The sequence below is a fragment of the Podarcis liolepis genome, assembly GCF_965112155.1.
Source record: "Podarcis liolepis genome assembly, chromosome: 1".
Taxonomy (NCBI): domain Eukaryota; kingdom Metazoa; phylum Chordata; class Lepidosauria; order Squamata; family Lacertidae; genus Podarcis; species Podarcis liolepis.
Window position 1 is genome coordinate 9,278,699 of NC_139554.1, and position 17,630 is coordinate 9,296,328.

At 47.3% G+C, this 17,630-nt stretch overlaps 1 protein-coding gene and 1 long non-coding RNA gene across 2 annotated transcripts in view; one reads left to right on the forward strand and one right to left on the reverse strand.

The window, feature by feature from the left end:
* Positions 1 to 17,630, forward strand: part of MNAT1 (MNAT1 component of CDK activating kinase) — a 128,344-nt gene that overhangs the window by 109,654 nt on the left and 1,060 nt on the right. The window lies entirely within an intron of this gene.
* Positions 14,291 to 16,710, reverse strand: LOC310685894. Its single transcript, XR_014515588.1, has 3 exons — positions 16,580 to 16,710; positions 14,881 to 16,454; positions 14,291 to 14,786 (listed from the first exon to the last, which is right to left on the reverse strand). It is a non-coding gene; the product is annotated as an uncharacterized lncRNA (long non-coding RNA).

Consider the following 17,630-nt stretch of genomic DNA (forward strand, 5'->3'; position numbering starts at 1 on the left):
TTTATTTAAATCACAGATGGCGGTAGAACTTGTGGGGCCAAGTTGGAGGGCATTTATCTATTGTTTTATGTATACCGTGTGTGTACCGTAATGTGGACATGGGATAGCTTAGTCAGTAGGGCGTAAGGTTTTTAATCTCAGGGTTGTGGGTTTGACCCACATGTTGGGCAAAAGATTCCTGCATCGCAGGGGGTTGGACGAGATGACCCTCGTGGTCCCTTCCAACTCTACGATTCTATATGATTCATAAGACCCAGAAGCGACTTTGTTCTTAAAAACAGGAATAAATCATACACAACTTTAGGCAATGCACTGTTCTTTAAGCTGCCTTCATCTCACATATTCAGTCTCTGCTCCATATTAGCCCAGTTTGCTATATCCTACCAGAAGCCTTTCCCAAATGTCCATGGCATAGTCGCTTGGCTCCATCAACCTCTTCCTAATAAAATCTTCCTTTTAGGTTTTGTTTTGTTTTCACTGCAAACTGTAGTATGTGTGCGATTGCTCGCCTTCTCTGTTGCCTTTAATTGGGAATGTTGCCCATTGATTCGGTATGAACAGAAACCCTTTTTTGCCGGGGGTGGGAAAGCAATGGACATGAATTATAGTTGTCATAAAATATGATCAGATCTGGCACTTGGCTCAGTAAGGATATCACAGCATTGTACGTCCTCTCACTGAATGGTATTGTATTCTTGACTAATGCACGTGTCTATTTATTTGTTCATTTGTTCATTTATTTATATCCTACTTTTCGTCCCTACGGAGATGAGAGCGGACATTCGGTTGTTTCTCCCCCCCCAAAAGCCAAGTGACGTAGATAACACACAATCTAAAGAAACCAGGCAGCAAGATAGCACAGGTCATCAATGCACAATACTGGCTGGTCCCAAATGGAAAGAAGAATTATTAGACTGCAACGGGCACCGTCCTGGTCAAAGATGGTTTGCGAAGACAACAGTCGAGTTTCTTTGCACAAATGAGATTTGGAGGTCTTGGGTGCTTATGCTGGTAAAGCTGGGTTTGTTGGTATTAGGAAGGAGACGAGGTGAGCCAAGGTAGAAAGCATAGCCCAGAAAGGAGACCTCAGTTTCTGGGGTTCAAGAGCATGGAGGAAACAGGAAGTCAATGTAGGAGTTGAATCCAGCCAGCCAAGCAAGTGCATATTCTCTCAGTGATGAATTGCCTAGACTGAGGAAGGCAGCAGGCTATGTATAACAGGCAGTGAGTGACACAGGACCCCCTAGCTGGGATCACTTGACCCCGGGACCAGGACGACTCTGTTCTACAGTATTAATTTATTGTCCTGAACTGCCTTGCAGCTCCTCTTTCCTGGAGCCCTTTGCACACTCTGCTACTGAGTTGCATCCTTTCTCCATAAAGAGACTTTTCCCCTTTCAGAGCCGGAACAGATAACATAGGCTTTGCAGCGCCTTGTGTGTATGTTTGCCGATTTATACTGGACGCCTGAAATCCAGGGTTAGCATCCTCTTAAAGGACATTTCATTTGGATAGCCTTACTTTCTGTAAGGTAAAGGTAAAGGGACCCCTGACCATTAGGTCCAGTCGTGACTGACTCTGGGGTTGTGGCGCTCATCTCGCTTTATTGGCCGAGGGAGCCGGCGTACAGCTTCCGGGTCATGTGGCCAGCATAACCAAGCTGCTTCTAGCGAACCAGAGCAGCGCACAGAAATGCCATTTACCTTCCTGCCAGAATGGTACCTATTTATCTACTTGCACTTTGACGTGCTTTCGAACTGCTAGGTGGGCAGGAGCAGGGACCGAGCAACGGGAGCTCACCCCATCGCGGGAATTCGAACCTCCGACCTTCTGATCGGCAAGTCCTAGGGCTCTGTGGTTTTAACTCACAGCGCCACCCGCGTCCCTACTTTCTGTAAAGGGAACTCCAAACATTTGCTGCCTTCTCCTCTCTCTTTTTGGCCTCCATTTTGCTTTCAGCCACTGTTGGGTTTCTTGTCTTGGGTCATCTTAATTTTTATTTGGATCCTTCTCTGTTGTTTTATCCAACTTTCTTTCCTTTCCCATTCTGCTTCAAGAGCTTTCTTTTGAAAAGAATACAATATATATGAAAACATGGGGTTATGATTACATGTTTTTGCGGTTGGGGGAAAATGCTGAATGCTATCCTTGCAGTAAAAATAAACACTTACGAAACTGTGGAAACAGAACCATTTTCATAACTATGAGGCTGATTTTCTTCTTGCAGTTTCCCATGTTGCCATCTTTTCGTACTTTAAAAGCCTGTCTTCTGCCTCCAAATCATATTAGGAGCATAGATTTCCTTTGCATTTCTATACTTAAACTTTATGAAATCCCCCCTTTTTGAAGCATATTGATTCTTGTTAGCGTTGAAGAGTGAAAAGCAGAAAGTAATTTAAACATGACAGGGGCAGTTCGTTGCGCCGTTAATTGCTGGCTTTCTGGGCAGCCGGTGCAAATTATTTTTCATTTTTATGGGGGAACTTCTGAGAGGTTCCCCACTGCCACCACAACATACACACCAGTAAGTGCACTTATTAAAATTTAGCCCCTTGAAGATCATGCCTAAGTCTTAGGATCACATGTTGTTTTCTTGTCTCCTCCCCCTCCCAGTTTTTGGTTTTCAAAATCTGTTTCAGCTTAGCAGGACATAGTTTTATTCGAGATGCTCAAATGTTGATACTCTCCCCCCCCCCCCGGCTGCCTTACCCTTTCTGGCAATCAGTGTTATAACATATAATTATGCCGTAAATATTCAATGTTCTTCATCAGAACTTGGCTCTCCTCCCAGGTCTGGCATATCATTTGCTTTTCTTGTTATAGTGACAGAGGCGGTTCAACAAAGGGGGGTGGGGTCTGACCAAAGCAGCAGCAAACCCCCCCCACTGTGACCCCCACTTGGTTGGGAGGGGGGAAGCGTGGCAACAATTAGAATTTTTATTAAATCGGAACATAGGAAGCTGCCTTATACCAAGTCAAACCATTGAAGCACCTTCACCTGGCATTGTCTGCACCAAGGTTTCCAGCTGTTTTGGGACTACAACTCCCATCATCCCTAGCAAGCAGGACTGGCGGTCAGGGATGATGGGATCTGTAGTCCCCAAACAGCTGGAGGGCCAAGTTTGGGAAACCCTGGTATACGCTGATTGGCAACAGGGCTTTATCCTTGCCTGGAGATGCCAGGGATTAAATGCAGGACCCGCTGACTGCAGAGCAGATGCTCTAACCACTGGGCTATATGGCCCTTCCCCATATAAAGCGATAGCCTAGTCCCCATGGTTCTGAATGAAGCACCGTTGTAAACAGGAACTTAGGAAGCTGCCTTATCACGAGCCAGACTTGGTCCCATTATTTTCCCCACATTGGCAGTAGCTTTCTGGGGGCTTCAGGCAGGGGACACCCCCAGCCCTATATGAGATTGGACACAGGACTTTCTGCATGCCAAACAGGTACTCTGCGACTGAGCTGCACCTGTTCGGATTTTTACTGCGCCTTGTCCCAAGGGATGCAGTTGGGTAGCAGCTCTTTAACACCAAATAAGCTGTTTAACACATGGGTGGCACTGTGGGTTAAACCACAGAGCCTAGGACTTGCCGATCAGAAGGTCGGCGGTTCGAATCCCTGCAACGGGGTGAGCTCCCGTTGCTCGGTCCCTGCTCCTGCCAACCTAGCAGTTCGAAAGCACGTCAAAGTGCAAGTAGATAAATAGGTGCCGTTCTGGTGGGGAGGTAAATGGCATTTCTGTGTGCTGCTCTGGTTCGCCAGAAGCGGCTTAGTCATGCTGGCCACATGACCTGGAAGCTGTACGCCGGCTCCCTCGGCCAATAAAGCAAGATGAGCGCCGCAACCCCAGAGTCGGTCACGACTGGACCTAATGGTCAGGGGTTCCTTTACCTTTACCTAAGCATGATTTCCACCAAACTATAAAATACTGTTTTGAGACAGGATTTGTTTGCTTAAGGGGCTAACCTGTTCCTTTTTAAAAAAAATAAAAATAAAAATTAATTTTACGAATAAAAAAATACAAATAAACACACATCGATAAAGTAACATGTGTAATATGTGGAGATTCTTCAAATCTCGCGTCTTCACCCCCATCCCATCCATGAAGTCTTGTTTTAAAACATCTACAACTGCATATTAGTTTGTACTCCAGTTATTATATCAAACCATATTATCCACAATGTTTTTTACACTACAAGCGTGTCAAAATCCTTCTCTTGTTTTCATCACCTTACAGTGGTCTCTTGAATAATTTTTCCCATTCTTTTATAAAGTTTTTACCCTCTTGGTTTCTGAGTTTTCCAGTCAGCTTTACCATCTCGGCGTAGTCCATCAACTTGGCTTGCCATTTTTCTCTGGTTGGGACTTTATCATCTGTCCAACTCTGGGCCAGAAAGCTTTTATTACCTTACAGTTCCACCACATATGATAAAAGGTACCTTCCTTTTCTTTACCTTTTCCAGCAGATATTTGAACTTGTCTTAAGCATTTTTGCTAACTTGGTTGGAGTCAAATACCCACCAGTACATCATTTTCATATGATTTTCTTTCAGTGTAGAACACACCTTAAATTGGGGCTAACCCATTTTACCCATTCTAAGCGACACAAAAGATGACAGCATTTAGGAACAGAGGAAACTGCCTGATTCAGAGTCAGACCATTGATCTATCTACCTCAGTGTTGCCCACACTGCCTGGAAGCAGGTCTCCAGGGTTTCAAACCAGTCTCCTGCCTGGTGATGCCGGAGGAAAGCTCTACCAGCAAGTTATGGCTTTCCCTTATTTTTGCTAGACTGTCTTCCCCGGTATACCTGCAGAGGAGTAGCAAAGCTCCAGATAAAGTCATGGCGGAGCAAGGGGACTGGACTTTCTCTGTAAGTCTTCTGCAAGTTTGTGGAAGAGCTGGAACGAAGCCCGAGCTGTACGTTGGGAAGATGGGCGCTCACTACTGATCCACATCCCCGTTTGGATCTTCCTAGTCAAATTTACAATACTAGTTACAGGTAGGTGTTAGTCTGCCGTAGTTGAAACAAAATTTTAAAAAATCCTTCCAGTAGTACCTTAGAGACCAACTAAGTTAGTTATTGGTATGAGTTTTCGTGTTCATGCACACTTCTTCAAATACGAAAGCTCATACCAATAACAAACTTAGTTGGTCTCTAAGGTGCTACTGGAAGGAAATGTACAATAGTTCAGGACACTCTCTAGATCACAGAATCATAGAATTGGAAGGGACCCCAAGGGTAATTAATAATAATAATTTATTATTTATAACCCGCCCATCTGGCTGGGTTTCCCCAGCCACTCTGGGCGGCTCCCAGTCAAATATTAAAAACACAATAAAGCATTAAACATCAAAAACTTCCCTAAAAGGGCTGCCTTCAGATGTTGTTTAAAAGTAGGATAGTTGCTTATAATGCTGTTGGACTACAACTCCCGTCATCCTTGTCAATTCCCCATACTGGCTGGCACTGGTGGTTCAGTCCTCCTCAATGGGGGCTTTTCCAGTAGGGTGAATGGGTCTCTGCACTACCACCCCCATTCTGCCGTCAGCCAGCCCTTACCCGCCTTCCTTTGTACTTCCAATAAGTCTAGGCGTTGGCCCTGGCTCCCAGCTTCCTCCTCCTCAGCCTCAGCGTTGTTGTGGAACTCAGCAGGGAGGGAGAGGATGGGGACAAAGCCAGAACCATCCGGCTCTGCTGTCACTGGCTCTAGCGCCACCTGCTGTTGGTCTCCCTGCTTTCTGCCCTATCAGCCTGCCCCTGATCCCCAGCATCTCCAGGCAGGGCTGGGAAAGACCCCTGCCTGAGACCCTGGAGAGAAGCTGCCAGTCAGTGTCAAGAACCCAGAGCTTCCTGTGCTCTTTTGGGGAAAGGTTGTAGTTCAGGGGTAGAACGTTTACATGCAGGAGGTCCAGGTTCCATTTGCGGTGTCTCCAGGTAGGGTTGGGGTAAGAAATCCTGAAATCCTGGACAGATGCTGCCAGCCAGTGTCAAGGATCATGAGCCAGGTGGAGCAACAGTCCGACACAGGCGTGGACAAATGTCCCTGTGATACTTGCACAACCTTCTTCTGCAGCCACACTGCGATTCACAATAGAAAGCAGGAGGGAGCGGCCACACTTTTCCTGCGAAGTTATATTGTGGTTTGAGTGCTGGGATAATAACCCGGGGAATATAGAAGGTCTCTTGTTCTTACAGGAAGAACCTTGCACTTGCTGTGCTATAAACCAACACTGTACAGGGGATTCTGAATGGAGCACACAGGGTAAAGGTGGTCTTCCAGGGCGCTTGTGTGGACAGGTGTGGATCCTTAGCCGCGCACCCATGTTTTCCTAGGGTGAGGCTCAAAATGCAAAGCTGGTTATGAATGCAATACTGCTTTTTGTCCCGGCAGTTCTAGCGCTTTGTGCACCGAATAGCAACACACATAAACACACCCCGCATTGCTGACAGAAGGAACCAGTAGCACAAAAATAGCTTTTCCTGACTGGCCTCTGCCTCCCTAACCCTCCCATGCATTGACAGTCTGCCCGAGGATAAGTTATTCGGCAAGCGCATGTCTGTTTGCAGGTGGCCCAGATGAGGCAGATCCTCCTGCCACCTAGTGTTTGACGAGGCACTTTCTGTGCCTTCGGAAAGCTTACAGCGAGCGGTTTTCATGGCTCCTGCTCGGTGCCAGGCATTCAGGCAGCCTCTACATGGCTGTAAACTTGCTCTTCCCTTCTCCTTAGAGATCCATGCTTTCTTTGAGATGTTCACATGCTCAAGAAAATGCGGCGATTCCAACCTTTCTTTCTTTACACAAGTATTTCTATACCGCTCTTTCACAAAATATCAGGGCGATGCACTATGAGAACACACACACACACACAACACCCCCCGTTAAAAGCAGTGCAGAACAATAATTAAAACCACAGGCTATTTAAGAAAATTGTGATCAACTGTATAAGGAAAATTGAAGCGATCCTGAGGATGATCTAGTCCGACCCCCTGCAAAGCAGGAATATACTATATTTTTCGTCCAATAGGACGCTCCGTCTCATAGGACGCACCTAGGTTTTTTGGGGGGGAAATAAAGGAATTTTTCCCCTTTATCCCCCGCCCCCCAAAAAAACCAGGTCGGGGAACAGCGGGATGGCGGCGCTGCGTCTCCCCGCTGTTCCCTGAGCTTGTGGGGCTGGCCGATGTCTGCGCGGCACACGGGGCGCTCTGCTTCTGGGCGCCCGCGTGCCGGGAGGCAGGCTGCTATCCGCAGCTGGGGATATCTGCCCAGCGGTGAGGCGCTCTGCTTCAGGGCGCCTTGCGCGCTGGGCAGCAGGCTGCTATCCGCAGCCTAGGAAGCCCTGCGGCACCTCCCGTGGGGCTCCTTAGGCTGTGGATATCTGCCCGGCGGCGAGGCGCTCTGCTTCAGGGTGCTCCGCTCGCCGGGCGGCAGGCTGCTATCAGAGATCAGCAAACTTTTTCACCAGGGGGCCTGTCCACTGACCCTCAGACCTTGTGGGGGGCTGGACTATATTTTTGGGGGGAAATGAACGAATTCCTATGCCCCACAAATAACCCAGAGATGCATTTTAAATAAAAGGACACATTCTACTCATGTAAAAACACCAGGCAGGCCCCACAAATAACGCAGAGATGCATTTTAAATAAAAGGACACATTCTACTCATCCGCAGGCCAGATTTAGAAGGCGATTGGGCCGGATCTGGCCCCCGGGCCTTAGGTTGCTGACCCCTGATTTAAACTCTGCTCTCCTTTAGTATTGAGCCTCAGCTCTTGCCTCGCCTCGTTGGAGCTCAGGACAGGGCATCAGTTTTCTTGTTCCCTAAATCCCCCAAGCCTGGGAGCTGGAACCATTGACCACCAGTCTCACTTGATAATCAGTTGCCAGGCAGTATCAATTGAAGTTGCAGATGGGTCGTTGAATGTTCAGACATTCGCCCATATAAACAGAAATTCCCTATATAAACATAACTAAGAGCTTTCATACGTAGAAGCCGTTTTGAGGTTAAGGGACATACAAGAGCTTGAGGCATTCACCTTCAGGCTGAAGTGGTTTAGTCCAGACATATTGTGTAAGTTTGCCCTAAACCTGTTCCCTGGCGGAACGTTTTTCTGGGTTCTTTCCATGTAATTTTGGTGATGAGTCCTGCCAGTCCGGATGGCAGATTGGGGGACTAGCACAGGTAGTACGCCCCCACCCCAAAATAAAATTGCATGACTTTGACATGTCAATTGATGCTTCCATCTTTCAGTACACTCAGAGCCGGCTCACCCATGAGGCAAGTTGACTGCCTCAGGCGGCAGGATCCACAGGGGCAGCAGTTATTAGTGCAGATCTTCATTCCCCCCTTGTTCCTGATGTTGAGCTTCACTCACCCCTTCTGTAGCGGGGAGGGGGGTGCCATATTGCGGTTCACCTCAGGTGCCAAAATGTCTTGGGCTGGCCCTGAGTACATTCTTCCCATTTAGCAAAGAACACTAGGTCAGCCATGGGGGGCCCTTCGGCCTGGGCAAGCGCTGAAGCAATTGACTGAGTCCCTCTCTAGGACCTGATTCCAGGGACAAATGTTCCATTTGGTCACTGAATGTGCTGGCTCTGTCCCAACAGTACCCTTTGCACCAGCTGGAAAATGCAGCCCTTTTCTCGGAAGAAGATGTTGTCCTTTAAAAAAACAAAAACCTGTTTAGTTTTTATATCTATAACTTCTTGTTGATTTTACCCTAATACGGCTTTGTTGTTGAGGCTGCAATTCGTAATGGGCGTCTCACGGTTTCCTCCTGCAACCGTGAAGAATTCCAGCGGATGAGAAACACTGTCTCTGCACAACAAGTTTCTTAGCTCTTTTCCTTTCCCAGGTGCAAAGTCACAAATAGAGATCTGCACACTTCGGTCCTGACGGCTTGGCTCCTGCGGCTTCAGGAAATCGTATTAGCCCCACAGAACCGTATCACCTACAAACATGGATTTGGATTCTGTGGTGTTGTTTTTTAAGCCCTCCTTTCTCTAGCATCCTCATTCATTGTTGTCTTCGCTCTAAAAGGAAGCTGAACTTCTCTGTCTGTCTGCTTTCCTTGCCCCCCCCCTTACTTATTTGTGTTTTTAACTGCGTTTCTCTGGAAAGTCTATCATGGCGAGATGGAGCGGGACAATAAAACGCAGTGAGTTATGTACAGACTTTGTAACAAATAGGAAAAACAGGCGCAGTGTTTGGCGCAACAGAAGCCAAAGAATAATGGCGCTCATAATACATTGACCAAAAGGGGGGCAGTGAGTTCGCCTGGACTGTTTTCTGCTCACTGGCTCTAAGCATGCGGCGCTTGGAACCAGGGCTGTCTAATAGAAGAATAGAATTGTCGGGTTGGAAGGAATCCTGACGATCATCTAGTCCAACCCCTTGCAAGGCAGGAATATGCAGCTGTCCCCATTCAGGGATCGAACCTGCAGCCTTGGCGTTCTCAGCACCACGCTCTAACCAACTGAGCTATCCAGCCTGATGGGGCAAGTGACTTAGGTGAGTTTGCCTGGGGTTCTGAGCTCAGGCTACCTATCCTTGGCTGCCCTCTCGCAGCAGCTGAAGCAAAACGGCACTTTGTCATGCTGGCAGCACCAGTCTACATGGGTTGTTGTTAACCTTTTCTAAAAAATAATAATTGGGGGGGGGAGCAAATTTACATTGGTGCCCGTTCAATACATGGTGAGTTCGTGAGTGATTACGGACCAGAGTCATGCAAGGTGGAGTCTGTGCTGCACAGCAGGGGAATTTATAAAACACTTTAAGAGGTTGGGGGAATTGGCAGGAACTTAATTTCAGCAAGGGTGATCTATAGATCTAAAGGGAATAAAATTCTTGCATTGTGGCATGTGGGGAAACAACCGCGTTGCACTGTGGATTGCAGTTGCCAGGTCTCACAGTCCCAGACCATATCTGAGATCATCTTGGTGATTGGGCCAAGGGAGACTTGAGCAGGGTTTTTCCTGCCCTATGTCCCTATGTCCAACACCACCTTGGCGGATCTGCCACAAACTTTGGATGCAAAAGCCAATTAAAGGTGTCATATTTGCACTTTTCGCCTTTCATCAGGAAAGGAATCAAGCCAGTCGGTTCAGTAGGATCTGCGTTCAAACGGTTGGCTTTGCTGAACATGACCCGCAACCTCCTTTTCTCCGTTCCATTTCCACCAAAGTCTTTGAGACTCCTTCAGAAGTATGTCAAAAGCTGTGTGGCTTGTGGCCTGCTCCTGTGGCCGCCTGCTTTCCTGAGTGCCCTACTCAACAGAGACGGAGGGAATGGCAACACCGGTCTAATGAGAAACCCAAGCTTTTGGATTCTGCCCAGTTGTGTACGTGGCTGAGAGGGAGCTGAAAGCCAAGGGAGAGCCAATGGGAATGAAGAAGTGTCCCTCACGCTCCCTGGCATTCTCACCCCCTCCCTGCAGAGCGAGATGCATGCGAAGCCTGATTTAGCCATGGCCGAAATGCTCTGCGGTCCCCGAGCATGCAATCTATCCCCACCATGCAGCGGGAGCGCGTTTGCCGGATTCCGGCCCGGGGACTCGACTGCAGTGTCCTTGCCAGGCAGACGAGCTGCTCAAGGATGTGAAAATGCTTACTTGCAGTTGCTTTCTGCGGAGAGATGATTGATTTGCTCTATCTGGAGGCTTTCGGACCTGGAAACCCGAGTGCAGCAGAAAATGCGCTGGCTGTTTTGGCGGAGCCGGGTGTTGAGAGGACAGACAGCTGGCCGATGACCTCAGGAGAATGACAAATGCAGGGCCAGGTGTCTCGGTCCGCTACAGAATGCCTCCGGCTAAGCCAGGCCCCAGCTTGGAGGAGGGTGGGCGGAAGGAGCTCAGGCCGAGAGGAGGCCCCCAGCGAGCTCCCTTTGCCGTTTCTGATGAACAGGCAGGGGCTTGTGCTCGGAGGCTCGGCATCCAGGGACGCAGATTCCCTTGTGAATTTGGAGAGGCACATTTCTGCCTTCCTTTGTCGTGCTGAAAAAGCTGGTTGGAGCCGACCTTGTTGCGCAGCCAAGCGATGGCATGTGGAATGTTGTAGGGATGAGATCACCGCTGTAATCTAAGACACCAGTGGCTGTTCGAAACACACACACACACACACACACACACACACACGCATATATAGAAAGAAAGAAATTAAAAAGGCATTTGTTACCCAGCATAACCCATGGGCCTTTCTCAGCAGGGTGTATTTGCACCTGTTGAAAACTTTAGTCGCTTTAAAAAAAGAAAATATGGAAGGAAATGTAAAGTTAGCACTCCCTGCATGTTGAAACAGGAGCACAGAGATTGTGGGGTGAGGAAGCCGGTAACTAAAGGAAACTCAAATGCTGCTTTCAAGTTGAATTATGCAAATCAGTAGTTTTATGCAAATCACTCTGGGGTGTAACCCCCAGAACAAGTTGCTTGGAGGTACGTTTGATCTCCTTCGACTTTTATCCCAGTAAACGTGTTTAGGAGGGGAATAGCAGTTTCTGTAATCCTCCTCTGGTTTTGCCTGGACACGTTTATGAAATCATTGCAGTATCTGGGCTAGGATGGATAGATAATCTTTGTGTGCCCCCTCTGCACAAGAGGTCTGGAGGGTGGCAACACAAGAAGGGGCCTTTTCTGCAGTTGCTCCCCATTTGCGGAATGCTCTCCCTCTTGAAGTCCGTCTGGTGCCTTCATCGTACAGTGGTACTTCGGGTTAAGTACTTTATTATTATTATTATTATTATTATTATTATTATTATTATTATTATTACTAGAGGTCTTTTAGCAGAGGTTGGCTGGCCATTGGCCATGTATGCTTGAGTTTAGATTCCTGCATTGCAGGGGGTTGGACTAGATGACCCTTGGGATCCCTTCCAATTCTATGAGTCTACCCCAAGGGAGAGGGCAGGAGGTAGGAAGAACGTATTTCTGCATTTTTCTCCCACTTTAATAAGTTGCCGTACTGTCCCGCCCCCCAGTTTGTGATGCTGAGGTTAAATCAGGGAGCCAGCAACGTTTTCCAGTGGGTGTGCCACTTTCTCCCCTCCTGTCAAACAACCGGCAAATGAATGAATCTTATCTTCCCCATGCCGCCTGTTAAGACATCTGGACAGCAGATTTTGAGGAGGGAAACATCTGCATGCCAAATACTTGCAGATGTATGGTGCACTGTCGACAGTCTGTGTGTAACGCACGCTTTCAGGCTGCCCAAGCAAGGACAGGATAGGGCAAATGATGCTTCCATGTTTCCAGGAAGAACCGCTTTGCCTTTTCAGAGCTAGTTCTGGGCCCTGCTCCGAGAGAGACAAAAAGCTGTCACGTGGCACTGCTGATCAGTTTCCCCGAACACAGGCTTTCAAGACCTTCTGTCAATTTTGCACTAACACCAGCTATTCCCCACTAGGGCTGGGCGATATCTGGTTTTCAACATCACAATATGTCTATCAGGAGTTCAGCCTACACTCGAGTAGGACCCTGGTAGAGACACATGCCCGACTGGCATGTTCCCTCCCTCCTGGTTGATTGTTCGGGAGCTTCAAAAGCTTCTTCTGCCCGAACATCACAGCAACCGATGCCAACCGATACCGGCACACTTAGGGATCCGCAGAGTTTGCACACCATGCGTGACAGACCTCAGCAACTCAGCATTTTGGCTAATCTACTTTATTTACATATAAACACACACGGAGCACTGCAACATGGCTCCCTCTCTCTGTAGCATCAGACAGCAAAGAGAAAAAACAAAGGACAATAGTCCCACTTCACAGAACACAGTAACACAAACATCCTGTCTCCTTCACATCCCACTCTGTGGAGTCAAAACATACACCGTCATGTGATAGACAAAAATCCCATGACTGCGAATTCTAATAGTGTCACCAGCTAAACATTGCAATATACAGTGGTGTCCCGCAAGATGAATGCCTCGCAAGACGAAAAACTCGCTAGACGAAAGAGTTTTCCGTTTTTTGAGTCGTTCCGCAAGACAAATTTCCCTATGGGCTTGCTTCGCAAGACGAAACGTCTTGCGAGTTCTTGCGAGTTTGTTTCCTTTTTCTTAAAGCTGCTAAGCCGTTAATAGCCGCTAATAGCCGCTAATAGCCATGCTTCGCAAGATGAAAAAACCGCAAGACGAAGAGACTCGCGGAACGGATTAATTTCGTCTTGCGAGGCACTACTGTACCAATATATCACGATGTCTGAAATAAGGATGGAGCTATGCAGAGTCATTGGCTTCACGGTTTCCCCCATTGTTATTTTTGCACAGCACACGGAAACACATCATGATTCACGATATATTGCCAGGTCAACAATTATGAAACCGATATAACAATATGGACTTCAAACCATATCGCCCAGCCCTGTTCCCCAGTCCTTCCAGCTGTCACCTACCTAGTCACAGAGGAATGGGACCCACTGAGACTGAGGGTGCCTTCCCTACCAGTCCAGGACTGGTAAAACCATGGCTGAAGAGGCCCCCCCCCCCAAGACTGGTCCCCAGTTTGCAGCAGACGGCTGGCATTTGTTTCTAGGCAGCACTTCACTTATTCCAACGAATAAATATTGGATTAAACCTCCTACTTGGCTGCTCAAAACAAATATTCACAATTCGCACATCTTGAGCAATTCAAGATGCCTGCCAGCAAACTAGGTTTTCTGTTGGGGTGTTTTAAGAAATGTGCCAAAACCAATTTCATTGTCATTTGAAGCGGGCGCCTTTGGTTTTTTTTTTCTTCCCAGAGAAAACAAAGGAAAGGATAAAATGTTTCCTGGGCTAGCAGGAAAGCAAATTTAATTTTTAAGGGGTGGAGATATGTTCTTGCCTCCCGTGTACAGAGTCTTGCATGTGAGGAAGCAGATTTTTGAAGCACGCCTGAGAGATGCCCAAAGGCTGGCATGGCAGTTGGGTGGAAGAATGGCTTGACTGCCCTTCATTGCTGCTTTTGTTGTTATTTTTATATAAATTTATTTATTTGGTTTCCAGATTAGAATTTTACAGTCACATATCCAATGAACAGGGACGCGGGTGGCACTGTGGGTTAAAACCACAGAGCCTGGGACTTGCCAATCAGAAGGTCGGTGGTTCGAATCCCCGTGACGGGGTGAGCTCCTGTTGTTCGGTCCCTGCTCCTGCCAACCTAGCAGTTCGAAAGCACATCAAAGTGCAAGTAGATAAATAGGTACCGCTCTGGCGGGAAGGTAAACGGCGTTTCCGTGCGCTGCTCTGGTTCGCCAGAAGCGGCTTAGTCCTGCTGGCCACATGACCCGGAAGCTGTACGCTGGCTCCCTCGGCCAGTAAAGCGAGATGAGCGCTACATCCCCAGAGTCCGTCACAACTGGACCTGATGGTCAGGGGTCCCTTTACCTTTACTTTATCCAATGAACAACATAAAAACAAGATTCCAGAGAATCTCCTGGACTTCCTTCCTCCCCTTTGTGGGTCCTATTTTAATCATTTCCTCCTACATCTTTTATAATACTCCAAATCTTTTATCTCTCCATTATATCCAAAATTCACCATTAAACTACAAGTGTTATTCCAATCCTCCTAAAGATTTTAACTGTTTACAATGATTTTTAAGATAAGTTATACATTTTCCCCATTTCTTATTCAAATTTTGGTCTTCCTGATTTCTGATTCTTCTGGTCATTTTAGCCATTCCGGCATAATCCATCAACTTCATCTGCCATTCTTCTCTGGTAGGGACTTTATCTTCTTTCCATCTCTGGTCCAATAGCATCCGTGCAGCCGTGGTTGCATACATAAATAGTCTTTTCTGCTTGGCTTCGGGTTTTTTAAATAAAAGGTTATTTTAAACATTTTTTTTCAACTCATTATATATCATTCCCCAAAATTCTTTTACTACCTTACCACGTACGATAAAAGGTGCCTTCTTTTTCCTTACATTTCCAGCATACATTTGACCCTCATCGTATGTTATTAACTGGGGGAGTTTGCCACTTCCAGATCCGGGGCTGCCTTTTACTCAGACGGCTATCGGAAAGGATTTGATAAATTAACAGAGAATCTGTTTCTTGATGGCTGCTTGCCAAACAACACCTTTTTGAGTTTGGAGGCAGTGCTGGCGATCGGATTTTGAGGGCCCTGCAAAACCGAGAAAGGTTTTATCCTGTTGGAGTGATTGAAGAAAATAACTTAATCATTTGCACGACACTTGTGGACTAAAAAAAGCAATAGTGAATACCACTGGGATTCGCTTGTGTGACTTCCGTTCCTGATCTCTGATGAACTTGTGCTTTGTGGCCATTTCCGCTCCAGTCTCCCTTTCTGACGGAATTGCTTGGCATGCCTACCAGCGAGTAATCACAGGTAGCTTTCTTCCATTTGGGATTAGGAAGCTGTGCCTTGTGATCCCCTTAGCATTTGTTTGTGGGCAGATTAAGTACTCCAAGGGAGTGACGAGTTTCCTTTCCCTTGGAAGGAAGCACAGAGGTCTCTGGGTGCCCCGGCAAGTGTAGGGGCACGACCCCCTTCTGCCTCTTCCGCCGAGACACTGCAGCAGAAGAACTGACCTTGGGCGTTCGCCCTCCCCGTTCTGTCTACGTAGCATCTTCACAAAAATAACCAGGTTAGAAATAGTGCTCGCGTCTGCCTGTTCTGTTTATTAGGTGCAAGACACAGACTTTTGGAAAACTGTAATTAATCAATTCATCCTTCAAAGCCCCCCACCTTAAAAAAACACAAAGAAACAAAAATGTATTGGTTTTGAAACAAATACAAGAACCATTAAACACTTATCCAGCGGCACATTTGTGTGAACGATCGAAATCAAGACCTGGTTATACCAACCACTCAATTTTCTCAGTGGAGAGGTTAAATAATAGGTTTGAACATTGAATCTGTATGTAAGCTTATGTCTAAAGTCAGTGGACGGACCTTTTTTTCTTTAACGCTTTTACAACATTGGTGGGATCTTCCTGCTTATGACATCTGCCCTGTAAAAGCAGGCTTCGTTTAAGCACCCTTCACGGAAACTAGCTGTAAATTAGAAGATGCAACTGCTTGACCTGTTTTACTGGTGGTCCCAGCCAACGCTGCAGCTGTTTCAGGTTTCTCGGGGAAGAGAGAATCTGTGGGTGGGTTGCAAGTTTACGCTTGAGCTGCCAAGTGGAGAGATGGAATGACTCCACCTTCCCAGGAGCAAGTTGGACCAAGATGGGGCGAAACCAAAACAGCGAGTCGTAATCTTGCTGGTTTGAGGTGGAACTGCGAAAGCTGGTTTTCATTTGGGATTCTGGTGTCCGTGAAGGGCTGAGACAATCAGCTGCCCACTTATGACAGGATAACAACTTACGATAGAGATAAGCAACTGACAGCCAGGGAGCAGGGAGAGGGAGGGAGTCAGGTCTTCCATGGGCTTCCCGTCTGGCCTCCAATATACGCCCTCATTAACTTCCAGCCACTTTCTCCCAAACCCAGATATTGGGTGGGCTGTGAAAACAGAATTATGGAGCTGGAAGGGAAACTGAGGGTTATCTAGTCCAACCCCCCCTGCAAGGTAGGAATCTCAACTAAAACACCCTTGACAGGTAGCCATCCAACCTCTCCTTTAAAACCTCCCGAGTCCATCACCTCCCGAGGGAGTCTCTTCCACCATCGAACTGCTCTTACCATTGGAAAGTTTTTCCTGATGTTTAGTTGGAATCTCCTTTCTTGTGAATTGAAGTCATGGGTTCGAGTCCTACCCTCCAGAGCAGGAGAATACAAGCTTGCTGCATCCTCCATGGGGCAGCCCATAAGATATTTGAAGATGGCTGTCCTATCTCCTCTCAGTCTCCTCTTTTCCAGATTAAACACCCCCATCTTCTTCAACTTTCCTCCTAGGGCTTGGTTTCCAGACCCTTGATCATCTTGGTTGCCTTCTTCTTCACCTGTTCCGAGTTACCAGTAACCTCCTTAAATTGTGGTCCTCTAGAAGTGGTTCGACTCCCATCAACCTCAGTCAATGTGGCCAGTGGTCAAGGATGATGGGAGTTGTAGTCCAGCTACACCTGGAGGTCTACAGGCTCCCCACCCCAAAAGGGCCCCTCTAATTATTTCCTTCCTAGCATAAAACAGCAGCCGAGGCCTTGGCCAGGTTCTTCTCTACTGATTCCCACACAGAGGAACCCTTGGGTACGGGCATCCATGGTGCATCGTAAGGGCACTGCTGCGCCAAAGCAGAGCGGGAAGGTGGCCAAGATCCCTTTGCCTCTGTCTCAGCTGGTATGGGAGTGAGTCAGAGGTGACCCTTCAGGTGTTGCTCGTTTCAAAACACCATTCCTTTGAAAAGATTGTAACGAAACCAGCTGCTCATCAAGGCTCAGGCTGTATTTATGGGGTGACAGCGTTACTGAGCAATAGTATCTGTGCATTGTTAATATGAGAGCCAGGCTATAGGTTATAAAGGAGAAATAAGCAGATTGGACCCACCAGTTGTAAATGTTGGACAGAGGCGATGTGAGGCTTGACAACCATATGTCAGGAGTGCTCTGATGGTGTTTCCTGCTTGGCAGGGGGTTGGACTCGATGGCCCTTGTGGTCTCTTCCAACTCTATGATTCTATGATTCTATTCTATGATTCTATGAGATCCCCAGTGGGGTGGATGTCCAGCTCTTGACATTTAC